This window comes from Plecotus auritus (genome assembly GCF_963455305.1).
Source record: "Plecotus auritus genome assembly, chromosome: 1".
NCBI classification, from domain to species: domain Eukaryota; kingdom Metazoa; phylum Chordata; class Mammalia; order Chiroptera; family Vespertilionidae; genus Plecotus; species Plecotus auritus.
Genome location: NC_137770.1, coordinates 26,519,512 through 26,536,939, shown reverse-complemented (window position 1 = coordinate 26,536,939; position 17,428 = coordinate 26,519,512).

The window sequence follows — 17,428 nt, the reverse complement described above, 5'->3', positions numbered from 1 at the left end:
TATCATTGAAATTATCTTGTTTTGCCCTAGCTGGTTTGGCTCAATGGATAGAGTGTTAGCCTGCAGACTGGAAGGTCCCAGGTTCGATTCTGGCCAAGGGCACATGCCTAGGTTGCAGGCTTGATCCCCAGTATGGGGCGTGATGTTTCTATCTCTCCCTCTCCCTTCCTCTCTAAAATCAATAAAATATATTTAAAAAAATTATCTTGTTTTTCTTGCATATTGTTTGTTTTCCTCTATAAGAATAAACTTCATGTGAGTGAAGTTTGACTATGGCTTGCTCATTGCTGTTGTATTCCTAGTACCTAGTATCCACCCCAAAGAAAGAAAATACCTGCCCCATCTTCCATTCTCATGCAAATGAAGATCCCGAATTCTCATAGTTTGAAGGGCTCCTAGTGGCTGTTGCGCTCAAAAATTAAACACACACACAGCACCACCACCACCACCACCACCAGCAGAAAAACCAGAGCCTAGCAGTGGTTTCTAAACAGGGGCCTCTCAACACAAGCCCCACTTGAGGGGGAAGCCTGCCCTAAACTGTCTGACATTTGCACTGGCCGGTGTTGCTCAGTGGCTCCAATGTACACACACACACTAATAAAAATTAAAGGAAGAAAAAAGAAAAACAAAACAAAAAGTAAATAAATAACCAAAAAAAAAAAAAAACAAAACTAAAAACTTTTTAACTCCTTAATATCAAATAGCCTATGTTCAAATTTCCAATTGTCTCATGATCTTTTTTTTTACAGTAAAAAATAAAATCAGGATTCAAATAAGGTCCACACATTGCAGTTGATCAATACATCTTTTGAGACTCTTTTTTAAAAAAATATATTTCAGAGAGGAAGGAATAGAGAGAGATAGAAACATCAATGATGAAAGAGAATCATTGATTGACTGCCTTCTGCACACCCCCTACTGGGGATCGAGCTGGCAACCCTGGGCATGTGCCCTTGGCCGGAATCAAACCTGGGACCCTTCAGTCCACAGTCTGACGCTCTATCCACTGAGCCAAACCAGCTAGGGCTTGAGACTCTTTCAATCCATAGATTCCTCCTCCACCACTTTAGACCAACCACTATCATCTCTCTCCTGTCCTGCAAAAACCTCCTAACTGGTTTTCACACTTGCATTCTTGCTCCTGCTCTAATCCAGTCCCTCCCAGCCAGGGGGATCTGTAAAAATGTAAATCAGATTAACATCTCCCTTAAAACCCTTCAGTGGTTCAAAAGGCTCTAGTGCCCTGGCTCTACCTAGAACTCCAATTTCTTTAGGAAACCCTCTCTATGAAGAACTGTATTATTCCTTCCCATAGCACCCCATTTTTCTCCTGATAGCTCTTACTATAGCTTGTTATTATAGTTTCATTTTGTGTGTTTACTTCATTAATGCCAATCCTGGCTGGCATGGCTCAGTGGTTGAATATCAACCTATGGACCAGGAGGTCATGGTTCAATTCCCAGTCAGGTATATGCCCAGGTTGCGGGCTCGATCCCCAGTGTGGTGTGTGCAGGAGGCAGCTGATAAATGATTCTCTCTCATCATTGATGTTTCTATCTCTCTCTCTCCCTCTCCCTTCCTCTCTGAAATCAATAAAAATATATATGTTTTTAAAATGCCATGCCCATTATGTTCACTGCCACTGTATGTCCATTGTCCGGAAGCACTTAGTAAGGGCACAATAAATATTTGTTGAACAAATATGAGCTAGACAATCCCTAATCTCAAGAAGCACACAGTCCACTGTCTCTGCTCATACTGTTTTCTACTAGGACTAAGCTTCCCCTTTTCCAGATACTGGACTTCTGGGCTACTTCCTCACTCTTAAATATAGACAAATTGGTTAAGGAAAAAAAAAGGAAATTCATTTGGTAATAACTACCAAATTTTATTTTCTTAAAAATATGTTTTTATTGATTTTTAGAGAGAGGAAGGGGGAGAGAGAGAGAGAGAGAAACGATGATAGCTCGGATGCCTCCTGCATGCCCCCTACTGGGAATTGAGCCCACAACCCAGGGCTGGATTCCTAGTTCCTGGCATACAGATGGTGTTCATTGCCTTTTGGAAATGAATGAACCTACTCCCTTGACCCCCGGTTCCCTGTATATAAAATTAGGATGGCACAACAGTTTATGGCTGTCATGAGAAATTCCCAAAAAAGATGAAATTGTGTAAAAATATTACCAATTCAAAGTCTATGTGCCCAACACTTCAAAGGTCAATATTCAAACTGTCAGAGTTCAGCCCTAGACAGTTTGGATCAGTGGATAATGCATCAGCCTGCGGACGGAAGGGTCTTGGGTTCAATTTCAGTCAAGGGCATGTACCTCGGTTGCAGGCTACTCCCCAACTCCAACCAATTGATGTGTTTCTTTCACATCAATATTTCTCTCTGTCTTTCCCTCTATCTTCCACTCTCTCTAAAAAAATCAATGGAGCCCTAACTGGTTTGGCTCAGTGGATAGAGCGTCAGCCTGCAGACTCCTTTCCTCTCTGTAAAAAAGCAATAAAATATATTAAAAAAATAAAAATAAATAAAAAATCAATGGAAAAATATCCTCGGGTGAGGATTAAAACAAACAAAAAAACCTGTCAGAGTTCATTGGAGAACATGTGGGGTCTTAGGGCTTCTTCCAATCAATCTTAAGAGAGCCTAGAATTCAGGCTTCTTTTATGTCAGGGGAAGGAAGAATGAGTGGGGCAAGACGTCAGTGATGAATGCAGACATCTAGGTACCAACAGAGATCCAAGGAAGAGCATGCAGAACCTCTAAATCTCTTCATTCCCAGTCCATTGACCCCTGCTGATCTGAGTCCCATCTTGAGGATCTTGCAAATTTTTGACCAACAGTCATTATTTTGTACATATTTCCCCACCTCTTCTGGAGAGGCACCTTCTGACAAGGGGCTGTTCTTACAAAACCTCAAGCCTCAAGCAGAATTCTTCTAATTAACCTTTCTATAACAGAAGCTATTGGCCTGTAGGCCAAAAGAAAAATGCAGGCTAGGATTAAGACAAGAGTCAAAGAAAGCCAGCATCTCACTCTGCTACAAAAATGCTCAACAATAACCACTTAATCTGAAATTTATCCTATGGGCTGACCAGGTCTAAACACCTGCATTATCACTGGTTCAAAGGCCGTGGCAGCTTCCACATGTGAGACCAGCATGTAAAATGTGTTTACAGACTAAAGGAGTGTTAGGATGAACTACCCTTAATCTCTCCTGCTTGGACATGTTTTCTGAAATATACATTGTTATAAGCCTTTTCCCATAGCTTGGAGCAGACGGCTGGCGCCTGCAGAAGCCAGATAAGATGAAACACCCTTCCCTTGGCCAACCTCTGCACTCTCCTCCCTTGACTCCCCTGACCGACTCCTGCCCTCCCCTCTGCTTGACCTACTGGTGCACCTACATCCTGACCCTATATTGCATACTTCTACTCTATATAAGAGAACCTAACTATCCCCTTGGGGCTGATACCGGCACACCGGTCTCAGCTCACTGTGAGAGAATGAAATAAAATTTCTTAAACTCTCACAATGACTTTTGGCCTGGACCTAACAAGGAGGACAGAGCAGGAGGAATAAAGTTGTTAGCTGCACAGATCTGAAACCATCTGGGCCTGTTCTCACTCCAGAAGTCAATCCTTTAGAAAGATGGTGTCCCTGAGTTAGATGCTTATTAAAAAGTTGGAGCCTTTATATTAGAAATCACTCAAGGACACCCTGGCTAAGAGTAATATTAGAGTAGTGTCTGAGCCTAGAAAACTTTCCCCTCACCCCTTTACTTATTCTGACTCCCCTCACCCCTTTAATTCCTCTGCCTGGTTGAATAATTCAACGTACAAGATACATTAGAGGAGAAAAATCAAAATTTAATATGTACACACTAGAGGCCTGGTGCATGAAATTCGTGCACAGGTAGGGTCCCTAGGCCTGGCCAACGATTAGGGTTGATCAGGGGCTTCCGGCCAGGGCCTTTCTTCGTTTCGTGCCGCCCCCTGGTGGTCAGCATATGTCATAGTGAGCGTTTGAACTCCCGGTCGAACTCCTGAGGGGACACTTTGCATATTAACTTTTTATATATATATAGATGGGGAATTCACATAAGCATGGAAATTCCAAAGACAGTGAGGAAAAATAGGTATACACCTCATTTGGGACTAAGGAAGGGGAGATAGACAATTCATAGGTAAAAGAGAAAGAGTAAACATTTGGTAAACAATTTTTTGCAGGGCCCCCTAGAATCAATGGGACAAAAAGGGATCTGGCAGAACAAACTCTTGCTTGGACCCTCCCTGGCAGCCACATTCCAGGGATACCCTTTCCCAACACCCACAGTTCTCATTGCCCATGGTGGCAATGAGAATTCATTCAACATTCAGTGTTTACTGAGCATCTGCTCTGTATGTGCCAGGCAGTGGTGCTGGAGATACAGCAGTTCCAAAACAAAGTCCCTATCTCCACAGACCTTAAGCAGATACATACAATTAACAGATAAAAAGATATTAAATATGTCCTAGTGCTAGAAAACATTATAGAGGGCATTAGGGTTGAGTCCTCTGGAGTGCACACTCTGAGTGTTTAGCATGCTCAATGTTGATAGAGAACGCTCTTGGATCACATCTGTGTTCCAGCAGCTGGGCACTAAGTCCTTCATTAAAAAGGGGGATCTGGGCTATACATCTCCATGTCCACCACACAGTATGTAGAGAGAGGGATGGGTGCCAGTGGTCCTTGAGATAGGGTACTCAGGAAAGGCCTCTCCGAGGAAGTTTAAACAGCAAACCTGGGTGAAGTGAGGGAAGGAATCATGGGATTCTGAAGGATAGCATCTACGCTAGTAAAAGAGTAAGATGCAAATTGACCATATCTTCATGACACCCACCAGCCAATCAGGTGTGAGTATGCAAATTAACCCAACAAAGATGGCGGGTTAATCTGCATACGCAGGTGCCGAGTGACCGGGGGTGGGGTGGGATGCTTGCGTCATCACCATGGCGATGACGCAGGCGTTCTGCACCAGCCCAGCTGCTCTGGGCCTCTGGGCAGCGTGGGAAGGCGGAAAGGCAGCTCTGGGCTGGAGCAAAAACGCAGCTCTGGCCAGAGTGAAGGTGGTGCTGGCAGCCAGGGGAAGGAAGGCCCATTCTTACACTCATCTTCATGCATCGGGCCTCTCGTTCTAAATAAAGGGAACAGCAAATGCAAGTGCCCCAGGAGGGAATGTTCTTAACATGTTCAAGGAATAGCAAAAAAAAGTCAGCTTGACTGGAGTGCAATGATGAGGGAGAGGGGATGGAAATGAGCAAGGGCCAGATAATGCAGGGTCTTGCACACGTTCACAGGGGTATTGGGTTTAAAACAAAAGTGACAAGAAAAAAAGTGACAAGAAAAAATTTGACAAGATTTGGTTTGTGACTTTAAAAGGTTACTCTGGTTGCTGCTGTGTGGAGAAGGAAGAACTAGAATGGAGGTAGGGAAACCAATTAGGAGGCTATTCTGATATTTCAGGTAAGAGATAATAATTGTTGAGACGATGGCGTGGTGGCTGTAGAGAAGTTGTTCATAGCCTTTTGCCCATACCTTCTTCACTGCCCCCCCCCCCCCACCGCCACCCCTCAACCCATTCAGGGACATTTAACAATATCTGGGTACGTTTTTGGCTGTTACAACTGATGGATGCTACTAGCATTAGGGGGTAGAGGCCAGGGATGTTGCTAAGCATCCTACAACAATGCACAGGACAGACCTCACAATAAAGAGTTACCTGGTTCAAAATATCCAAAGTGCCGAAGCTAAGAAAACTTGCTTTAAAGGAAGTGAAAATGATTAAATTTGGGATATATTTTAAAACTAAAGCCAACAGGATTTGAGTTTGGATGTGGGGAATGAGAGAAAGAGGAATCAAGAGTGATTTTAAGGGTTTGGGGCTGAGCAACAGAGTGAATGATGCTACCATTCATTGAGATGGGGAACTCTGGGGGAAGAACGGATTCTGGGTGGGGGTTAGGGGGTAAGTCAAAGTTACATCAGAGATGCCCATCTCAGATGGCATATCGGATGGTGAAGTTACATGGACAATTGGCTGTTTGGGTCTGGCGTTTAGGGGAGGTGTCTGAGCTAGAGTTGTAAATGTGGGAATCAGAAGGAAGTGGGATTTTAAATCAGTAGAGTGCAAGAGGTCACCTAAGGAATGAATGAAAAGAGAGAAGCAATGAGGACTGAGCGCTGTGGGACTTCAACATCTAGTGGAAGGACCAGGAGAGGAGGAGGAAGAGCCAGCAAAGGAGATGATGAAGGAGCAGCAGGGAGGGAGGAGAAGACCCAGGCAGGTGAGTGTGGGTCTTCTCCCACAAGGGAAGCAAGGAAAGCAAGCACTTCAAGAAACATGGCCAGATCGATCGACGGTGTTGAATCGATCATGCACAGGATAGCCCTCACGACAATAATGCCTAGGATAGCCCTCTGCAATCTGAGGGGCTGCAGATGAGACTGAGAACTGACTGCTGAAATTGCTTTGTACAGAGCAGGTTCCATGGAGTGGGTTCAGGAGAGAGAAAGAAGCGAGGAAGTGGAAATAAGGGCTACAGGCAATTCTCTCAAAGAGTTGTGCCATAAAAGGGGAACAGAATCTTCCAGGAGTTAGAGGAGGCTATGGGGTCCAGGATGGAAAGATATTACAACACATTTTTAGGCTGAAGGGAAGATCTATTAGAGAAGGGGAAGTAGTCGATGTGCCTCCATTGCATACTTGCTACGTTTCAGGAGCTGCATTAGCCATTTTATATGGATTATTTAATTTAACCTGTACACCAAACCAATGAGGTAGATCACAGTTATTCCCATTTCACAGAAGACAAAATTGAGGCATGGAGAGGTTCAGTTGGTTATATGGCCATACTTATATGACTAGTAAGTGGGGGAACTTGGATGTAACCCGGATGTCTGACTCTGGAGCCCATATGTTCTCACTTTCTTCTTCATCGGAATTCATCTCATTGCAAATTGAAACCACCAGTTAAATTTATATCATTATCATTTGTCCCTCCCTTCAGTGGAAAAACAATATTATGGACCCTCTAAGACTCAACTAAAGCTAATCCCCTAGAATTTTAAAAAATATATATTTTTACTGGTTTTAGAGAGGAAGAGCCCACAACCTGGGCATGTGTCCTGACCGGGAATCCAACCATGACCTCCTGCTTCATAGGTCAGCGTTCAACCACTGAGCCACGCCAGCCGGGCTAATCTAGAATTTGTATCTGACTGCTCCCACTCCCAATCCTCTGCTTTCAGAGCAAGGCCAGGATCTGGTCAAACAGGATCCGCTGCAGGTCTCGACTACACTGCTGTCCAACCCACCACTCATGATAACGCGTCTGGGTCTGTACTTATCAGCCTCCTGCAATGGAGTGGTTGCTCCTCATGGGCAAGAGATAAGTCTCACTCATCTTTCCGTCCCTGGCTGGCCAGCAGGACAGGTACTCAAACAATAAATATTTGTCAAGGAGTTAAGTGGATGGATAATTGAATGAATGTAAAGGGTTAACTAGGAATATTGGAAGCCATCAGACAGCTGGATCCGGGCATCTAAATTTACAAGCTGGATACATACAAAATTGCTCTCAAAATTCAGAGTGCAAAGGAATCCCTGAGGAGTGGGGGTTAGAAGGCGAGGATGTTTGTTAAGGAGCCTCCAGTCCAAGAAATCTAAGTGTTAGTACAAGAAATTTATTCTCTTTCCAAAGAATTCCATGAAAGTACTCCATGGTCCCCACTGGAAGGCCAGGGAATCAGAACACTTGGATTCTAGTCCATATTCCCCACTTACCATCTGGATAGGGTTGCCAGATAAAATACTGCATGCAGTCTGGCCAGTGCGGCTCAGTGGTTGAGCATCAACCTATGAACCAGTTGGTCATGGTTCGATTCCTGGTCAGGGAACGGTTTGATTCCTGGTCAGGGTATATGCTGGAGTTTTGGGCTCGATCCCTATTAGGTGGTGTGCATGAGGCAGCCTATCAGCGATCCTCTCTCATCATTGCTGTTTCTATCTCTCTCCCTCTCTGCATTCCTCTCTCTGAAATCAATAAAAAAATATTTTAAAAAATACTGCATGCAATATTTGAGACAGTAATTTTTTAGTATAGCATGTTTTTATAAAATTCAAGTTTAACTGGGGTGCTGTATGTTTATTTGCCCAATCTGTCAACCTTCCAGCTGGGTGGCCTTGGCCAAGCTGCATCATAAACTCCTTGGAGCTTCAGTCTCCTTATCTATAAAATGGAGAAATGTGAGCTTGCTGATTGTCATGAAGATTAAATAAGATCTTCATGTAAAGTGCTTCACCGTCAAATGGCACATGGTAAGTGCCCAATAAGTGAGCTACTAAAATTCATAACATTTATTTTAATTTATTTCTCTCCTAGAGCATGAAATTATAATCCATCAAATTAGATTTATGTCCAGCTTCTCAGCAATGCATAACTTAAATGGTCAGTTAATGTGAGTCTGGGCAGCTGGCTGGGATGGTGGGGTATAAAGAGCATACGCCCGTCCTGGGCCCCAAAGAGGTTAATGGAGGACATCCAAATTCTCATTCAGCCGCTAATTTCTCAGTCAGATCTTGGAGTTTCCCCGAAACAGCAAACCAGCAAAAAAAAAAAAAAAGGATGTGATTCTTGCAGAAACCAGTAGGGTGTGTAAGTGCGCGTTTTGGGTAGGACTGGGGTATTCCAGCATCTAGTCAAACAGGATCAGCTGCCGGTTTTCGTTTTATTTAGGGGGTGGTGCACTGGTCCAGGGGAAAGTGAGGCCCCCACAACCTCCGAGTGAATCAGCCTATACAGCACCAGCCCCTAGGGGCAGAGCTGGGCCTACACTGTGTAGAAAGAAAGAGACATTGGATGTTGAAAGACACCAAAAGGCAAAAGCAAGGGACAGACCAAGACAAAATATTTGCAAATTGTATAACAAAAAAAAAAAATCTAGAACGTATAAAGATGTCCTGCCAATCATTAAACCAGACAAAAAAAAAAACAAAAAAAAAAAAACACACACAAAATAAACTAAAGAAAAGTGGATGACAGTTATGAACAGACGAACTGCGAAAGAAATACTAATGGCCAATAAACATATGGAAAACAGATTAATCTAGCAACAGGGATTAATCTAGCAATACAAATTGAACCAAACCCTGCAGGGAGTTTCTGTCTTGTTTTTCTATGTCCATTAAGGGGAATAACCTAATATGCACTGAGCGCCTATTTTGTGCCAGGCATTGTGCTCAGAGCTTTCTAAACATTAACTCAGCATTTCATCTGTACAAAACTTGAGAAGTAGGAAAAAGCAGTATTCCCATTTTACCTAAAGACACTGTGGCTCAGAAAAGTTACTGACTTGCTTGGAATTCACTCAGCTGGGAAGAGCGGATCAGGGTTGCGACCAGGGTTTGCGTGGTTCCAAGTCCCCACACGGGTTTTTCTAGGACTTCAGTCCAAGTTACATCTAATGCTTAAGATGGTGCTTTGGAGAAGGCCCTGGAAGGCCCGCACGCAGCCAAAGAGAACTAGAAACGCAAGAACTAGCACGCAAAAACCTCCGGAACGCAAGCAACCTTGGTAGGCGGCCTGGGGAAGCAGTGTGCTTTGGCAGAGTGTGGAAAGCGGGGATTTGGAGCCTGGCGGAGATGGGGATTAGGAAGGCCACTGGGGGCGGGGAACCAGTTCATGGCCACATCCGAAGCGGAATGGGGTCTGGCTGCCCTGAGAGTTCACAGCTTTAGAGGCTGGAACCGAAGGAATTTGTTTGTCAAACAGAACTGCACGCTGAGTTGCAATTCCCATTTCTAAACTTTCCAGGCCGAAGTCCGCACTCTCCCCCCCATTCTCACACCTGCTGGCAGCAGGGGCTCCCATGAAAGGACAAGTTCCACAAATTCTTGCCCCTTCCCCCACCTTTTACAAAGCTAAGCGCTGGGACAAAAGGCGCCCGGGCACTGGGGCTCCTTCCTCCAGCTCCTGCCAGCTCTGGTGAGCGCCAGACAGCTGGAGCCGAGCTCCACACCGCACCATTTACATTTTTTACAGCACCCCCTCCCACTGCACTCTCTCCCCCATGGCCAAGGCCAGGACCCTCATAGTTCCCTGGAAGTTGAGGTAGTTGCCCACGAAACAGATAGCCAGGCAGCAGAAATACCCAGACGTGCAGGCCTCCCACCCCAGCAGCAGCAACTGGAAGTTGCTTCCCTGTCCTTTGTGATTCTGATTCCAGGCCCCACACGGTGGCTGCCAGGTAGGAAACTGGTCCCTATCTTTCTTGAATGGCTCCCTAACCCACTGATAAATGCAGCTACTATTTATTGAGCACCTACTGTGTGCCAGGGACAGTGCTAGATGCCTTTGCATCTGTTCCCTCATTTTATTCTCACAACAACCCCAGGTGAAATAAGCATGAACCCCCTTATCCCCATGAAGAAAGAGGCTCAGAGGGGAGAGGCTCACCCCAAGCCTCCACACTGTCGGCTGGCAATCGGCTGTCAGCAGCCGTGCTAGGATGTGAACCCAGGTCTCTCCCCAACCCCACTTTGAGTGTGAGTCTGAGGACTGACTGGGCAACTCCTTCCTCAAACTCTTGCACAATAACCCAGTCCCTACGGTTTACCTGTTTACCAACCGGCTCCAAAATTGGACAGGCCATCATCATCCCGACCTTTCCCATCCTCGGGACTGGGCCCACCGGGGCTCCTGGTGCCCTCCTAGGTGGCCTGCTGCGGAAACCTACATTTTGTTTCAAGTACTAATTCAGCAGGGCAGCCTGGGGAAAGGGACAGTGATTCCTGGGAGAAACTGGCCAGATTCAGGCCTGGCTCGGATTTGCTGCTCCCTGACCCTCCTCCATCCCTGCAGGCCCTGCCCTGTGGACTGTGCGGAACTTCAAACAAAATGAGTGCTGGCTGATTCTAACTGTAGTGCGCCACCTCTATCTACATCAGCCTCCCAAAGCGCTTCCAACTTCCTAGGTTTGGGGCCAACACGACAAAAGGCACCCTGTGGAGAAGAAGGAAAACTGCCCTGGCCACCTCCAGCTTTAGATAGAAAGTCCAGTTACAACCATGGAGAAGGTCATAGTTCCAGTCAGCCCAGCCAGCCCTTGACCTAAAGGGCCCAGTGGGTCCTGACCCACTTTGGCTACAAGAATTCCGCGCATGTGCCCAGCAAATGACAATACAACGTGCTTCTGTTGTTCATTTACCAAAACACAAAAATAAAGACACAAGTATGTAAATACTTATCTACACATTACGTTCTTTGACTAAGCAACCCCACTTTGTGAATCTTACAGAAATGTTTTCAAGTATGCAAATATGCCTCCTACACGTTGCTTGTAATATTGAAAAACTGGAAACAGCCTAAATGTCCAGTTGCAGGGGTTGCTTATGTTATTGTATATCTCTGCAATAAAATATTCTGCAGCCGCCAAAAGGTGCGAGGTAATTTTATAGGTATTGACAAGGGAAGAGATCCATGACATATTGTTGTGTGAAAAGAAGCAAATAGCATAACAATATATAAATGTCATGTCATTTTTGCAGCTGTAAAAAAGAAGGATCTCTTACCCTTTGAGGTAGCATGAAGGGACCTGGAGAGTATTATGCTAAGAGAAATAAGCCAGTCAGAGAAAGACATGATCTCACTTATATGTGGAATCTAATGAACAAAATAAACTGATGAACGGAAAAGATCCAGAGACATTGAAGCATGGAATAAACTGATCTATTTCAGAGGGAAGGGGGGCGGGGAAGCAGGAAGAGATTAACCAATGAACTTATATGCATATATGCATAGCCCATGGACAGACAATAGTGGGGGTTGGAGGGGGGGGAGGAAGGCCTGGTGAGCAGCCAACTTAAGAAATAATACCTTAAAGAAACAGAAGGAAGGAAAGATTGATTCTGAAAGGAAAATGAGGTTGTAAACTCTTTATATGAAATCTAGCCTGGCTGGCGTGGCTCAGTGGTTGAGCATTAACCTAGGAACCAGGAGGTCACAGTTTGATTCCCAGTCAGGGCACATGCCTGGGTTGCGGGCTCTATCCCCAGCGGGGGCTGTATGAGAGACAGCCAATGAGTCTCTCTCATCACTGATGTTTCTGTCTCTCTCTCCCTCTTCCTTCCTCTCTGCAATTAATACAAATATATTTAAAAAAGAAATCTAAACATACATTATCTGCCCTGCTCTTTTGGGAGAAGAAAGGTCTGAAATTACCACTAGTCTGTAAGCACTGAGGTAGTTGACATATAGCCCTTAGTGATATCAAAGTTTCTGATGATCTCTAAGGTGTTCTAGAAGTCTTGACCTCTTGACTTTAGGAGGTCAAGTCTTCAAGGGCAGAATAAAGAGCTGGTGTTGCTGCCGAGTTCTGAAAGACATGGGCCACCACTTTGTTAGGAAACCGGAACACAAACAAAGCCCTTTGCACAGTCCTGACGCAGCAGAGGCCACTCAATAGGCCGTAGCTTATTCATTTCTTTCTTTTTAAAAAAAATATATTTTATTGATCTTTTACAGAGAGAAAGGGAGAAAGATAGTTAGAAACATCGGTGGGAGAGAAGCATCGATCAGCTGCCTCCTGCACGCTCCCTACTGAGCATGTGCCCGCAACCAAGGTACATGCCCTTGACCAGAATCGAACCTGGGACCTTTCAGTCCGCAGGCCGACGCTTTATCCAGTGAGCCAATCCGGTTAGGGCAGCTTATTCATTTCTGAGTGGATGAGCTCAGATGATCTTAGTGTCTGCTGAACTCCGGACACATTTACCTGGTGCCCTGTCATCCTCCCAAACAAGCCTTTGATATTCCATTTTATAGATGAGGAACCTGGGGCTCACCTGGGTTAGCACTTTTGTCAGAAACAAGAATTAAAAGCTAGTTCTGGCCTGGCTGGCGTAGCTCAGTCGTCGAGTGTCGACTTATGAACCAGGAGGTCACAATTTGATTCCCCGTTGGGGCAACAGGCCCAGGCTGCAGGCTCAATTCCCAGTGTGGGACTTGCAGAAGGCAGCCGATCGGTGATTCTCTCTCTCATCATTGATGTTTCTATCTCTCTCTCCCTCCCCCTTTCTCTCTGAAATCAATAAAAGTATTTTTTAAAAAAGAAAAAGAAAAGCTAGTTCTGCCCAACTCCAAATTCCATACTCTGCTTACCACACTGTCACTTCTTAGGGACATTTGGGGCAGGGAGTTAACTGTAATGTTAGGCCCTCATGTTCAGATTTACTCTTTAGACCAGTGGTCAGCAAACGCATTAGTCAACAGAGCCAAATATCAACAGTACAACGATTGAAATTTCTTTTGAGAGCCAAACTTTTTAAACTTAAACTTCTTCTAACGCCACTTTTTCAAAATAGACTCGCCCAGGCCGTGATATTTTATGGAAGAGCCACACTCAAGGGGCCAAAGAGCCGCATGTGGCTCACGAGCCGCAGTTTGCCGACGACGGCTTTAGACCACCAAAGGAAGGGAGTGTACAGCTGAAGTTATCTGGGCTCTCTCTGCTTAGAGATGATAGGACATCTTAAAAGATTGTGCCCATATGCGGTTCTGGAAGGCCTGAAGTTGAAGCCAACCATGAAAGAAAAGGAAGGTTTCATCTCTGAGCCCAAGGGGAAATGTTAGGGGCTTTGGGCCTTTGCTCTGTGCTGCACATAGACCAGGGCAGAGGACCCCCCCATCTCTACCTTTCCCTCCTTCCTCAAAACAACGGCTGCTTACTGGTTTTCACACCTGTGTTTCCTGGCTTGGAGACAAGTTTATCTTCCCCCCTCAGAGGATTTGATTCTGCTCTTCTTTTTCTTTTTTTCATTTCCCTTAAAAAAAGGAGTGTGCCCTTGGACATTCCTACCCCTCTTCACACCACTTGAATCAAATAAAAAAAGGGATTTATTGAGTACTCACTGTACCCAGCAGCTTAGGTAGCACATCAGTCCTGGAGAGTCTGTCTTGGATCATCCATTGCTCCATCACCTTTGTCTCCTGGGCAGCATGGCTTCCATGCCACCTTCTCCAGGAAGCCTTACTGGATCTCAGCTGATCTGTGTCCTCATGGTACTTGGACACCTCTATTGCATGGCTTCCCATGTTCTGTTCTTGGGTTATGGCTATTGTGTGAGCATTTCTTTGAAGGCAGAAACAATATATTTTTTTTATTTTTGTATTCTTCAAGCACCTAACACAGTGCCTGGCATAGTAAATAAATATATATACAGTTGTTTGCTTATATTCCTTCCAAAAAAGGATTTGAAGCCCCTTATTAAAATACATAGGGTAGCAGAGAGGCTGAAGGGTAAGGAAATCATAGAATGAGATCTAATACCAATAACAACATAAATAATATTTGATTGCTTACTTATATACTAAGCACTGTTCTAATTGTTTTACCTGCATCATCTCATTTATATCTTTACTAGAGGCCTGGTGCATGAATTCGTGCACTGGTGGGGTCCAGTCAGCCCGCCCCGATGGGGGCTGATTGGGGGTGTGGCCGGCCAGGGTGAGGGGCCACAGTTGTTCCGGTCATTCCGGTTGTTCTGCCATTCAGTTGCTAGGCTTTTATTATATAGGATAATCATCCTGTGAGGTAGTTACTATTAAAATGATAATTTCAGCCCTGGCCGAATAGAATAACTCAGTTGGTTAGAGCATCAACCTGATATGCCAAGGTTGTGGGTTCAATCCTCAGTCAGGGCACATACAAGAATCAACCAATGAACCTGGCTGGTTTGGCTCAGTAATTAGAGGGTTGGTGGACTGAAGGGTCGCGGGTTCAATTCTGGTCAAGGGCACATACCTCTGTTGCATGCTCAATCCCTGGCCCTGGTTGGGGTGAGTGTGGGAGGCAACCAATCGATGTATCTCTCTCACATCGATGTTTCTCTCTCTGTCTCTCCCCGTCTCTTCCACTCTCTCTAAAAATTAATGGAAAAAATATCCTAGGGTGGAGATTAACAACAAAAACAACAACAAAAGAATCAACCAATGAATGCATAAGTAAGGGGAACAGCAAATCAATATCTGTCTGTCTGTCTCTCACCCTTCCTCTCTCTAAAAATCAATAAATAAAAAATTTTGAAAACTTATCATTTTACTTTTAAGGAAACTGAAGCACAGAGTTCACACTTTCACACATACTAGCTGTGGGATTGGAGCACAGGCAGTGTGGTTACAGAAGCTGTGCTCATACCCATAGCCCTCAGGATGTCAGCCACAGGCATTCTGTACAGAGAGCTGGGTTCTGAATGTGGCTCTGAGGTTCCTAGCAGCCCAGGCCAAGAAGGAAAGGCATTCAATGACAACAGTGATTGTATTCATTAGCAACAATAAACCTATTGCTTGCAGGTTTTGTGACCTTAAATCTAAAAGAACTCATTCCCCTGGTTAGTATTCCATGGGTGAAAATTGTTAAACTCCCCAATATAGGTATATTTGTTTATAAACTATACATTTGCACTAATGAAATAATATATTACGTGCATTGTAATACACAAAAATAGAAGTGGAGAAGAATGAGAAAAAGTATAAAAACACACGGAAATTCTGCTGAGGATCCCCTTACATACTCTCTCTGGAAGATGCAGGTCCTCTCCGAGTTCCTTGGCACGGTGGGTGGTTCTCTGCGCTGGATCCTGGCAATAGATAACAGTGGCAGACTTCACACCATCATTTCTCATAATGACCCTCAGCGAGGCCCAAAGCTTGACACAGAATAAGTGATGGCATTTCTGGAGGGACCAAAATAATACACCTCTCTGGTTACCTGGCTTGATCTAGTAGTAACTATGTTAAAGGCTGACTAATACATTTTTAAATATTTTTAATTGATTTTTAAAGAGGCGGAAAGGAAGAGGGAGAGAAAATCTATGCAAAAATGAAATATTGATCAGCTGCCTCTTGCACGCCCCCTACAGGGGATCGAACCCGCAACCCACAACCCACAGCCCAGGCACGTGCCCCGACTAGGAATAGAACTGGAAACCTTCCCGTGCACAGAGCGATGCCCAACCAATTGAGCCACACGGGTCAGGTCAAGGCTGATTAATAAATATTCATTGAGACTTTTCGGTAAGACAGTCACCGTACTAAATGCTTTATTTGCATTACCTCATTTAACCTTTATCAGAACCCTATGAGGTAATTGTCATTATAATCACCATTGTACAGATGAGGAAACTGAGTCTCAGAGAGGTTAATTGGTTCATGGAATAGAGGGAGGTTTAAATGCATGTTTATTAGATTCTGAAGCTAGCTCTCTTAACCACCACTCTCAGCAGCCTCAAAAATGTTGAATACAGATGGTCTTAAACAGCAGTTTCCCTCCTTTTACAAATCTTTTTTATTTACAAAAAGAATGCATTCCCGTGCTAAAAAATACAAACAAAACCGAAGTGTCCAAAGTAAAGCAGCCTCTTCTTGCCACAAACCAGTGCACCACTCAGCGGGGTTCCCCCTGTTAGTTTGTTCTATTTACAAGTCTTCCAGACTTCTTTCTACTCCGTGAACACGGGTATAGCGAATATACATTTCAATTAGATCTTTGCAAATGTGGGCCATAGATTTATTTTACTCTAAACTTGGGCCATCTTTCCAGGTTGGTTCATGCAGATCTATTCACATCTTAGGATGGGTAACACAATAGACTACTTCCTTTCTTCTTAACATACTCTCTCTTAATTTTTCCTTTTGCTTCTTTGTTTTTTTCCTCCAGCGGACTCTCAAAGGTGGTCCTTTTTTTTTTTTCACCACCTTTTCCTCCTCTCTCTTCCACTCCCTTGGCTTTAGAGCTTACTAATTAGTAACTTTCAGACTTATTTCACTCTTTACCTGGAACACTGGGATTTTCTGTATCTTCTATTTGCTTTATGGTCATTTTAAGCCTATTCAAAACATAGTTGGAGAATGTATATTTGTATTTGCTTGTACTCCGGAAGGAAACCAATAAAAGTCATTACCTGTGTATGGTGGTGAGCAACGGAGGGAATTTGGAATAAACCAACTAAGATCAAGGGCACCAGGCCTGAGGTTAAGAACGGAGTGATTGGGATACCTTGGGGTTGGCCTATTGTGATCTTACCTTCTCTTTATGGATGAAATAGAGGTGACAGAAGAAATGCAATGAACTTGGGGGATGGGACCACAAGCTCTTGAAACCTTGTTTGAGTGTCTGAGGTCTACCTGTTCCCCTATTGGGGTACCTGTGCCTGTTTCCTTGGTGTGGGAGAGGGGGTGGGGAAGGTGAGGAAGTGGGGGTGGGGGAGATCAGATGGGGATGTGGGGGTGGGGTGTTAGTTATCCACAAGCTTCCTCTCTTCTGTTAAGTCCCCTGAGCCTCTGTGTGAAGTCCATCTCTCCAAAGGCACCTGGCAAAAGC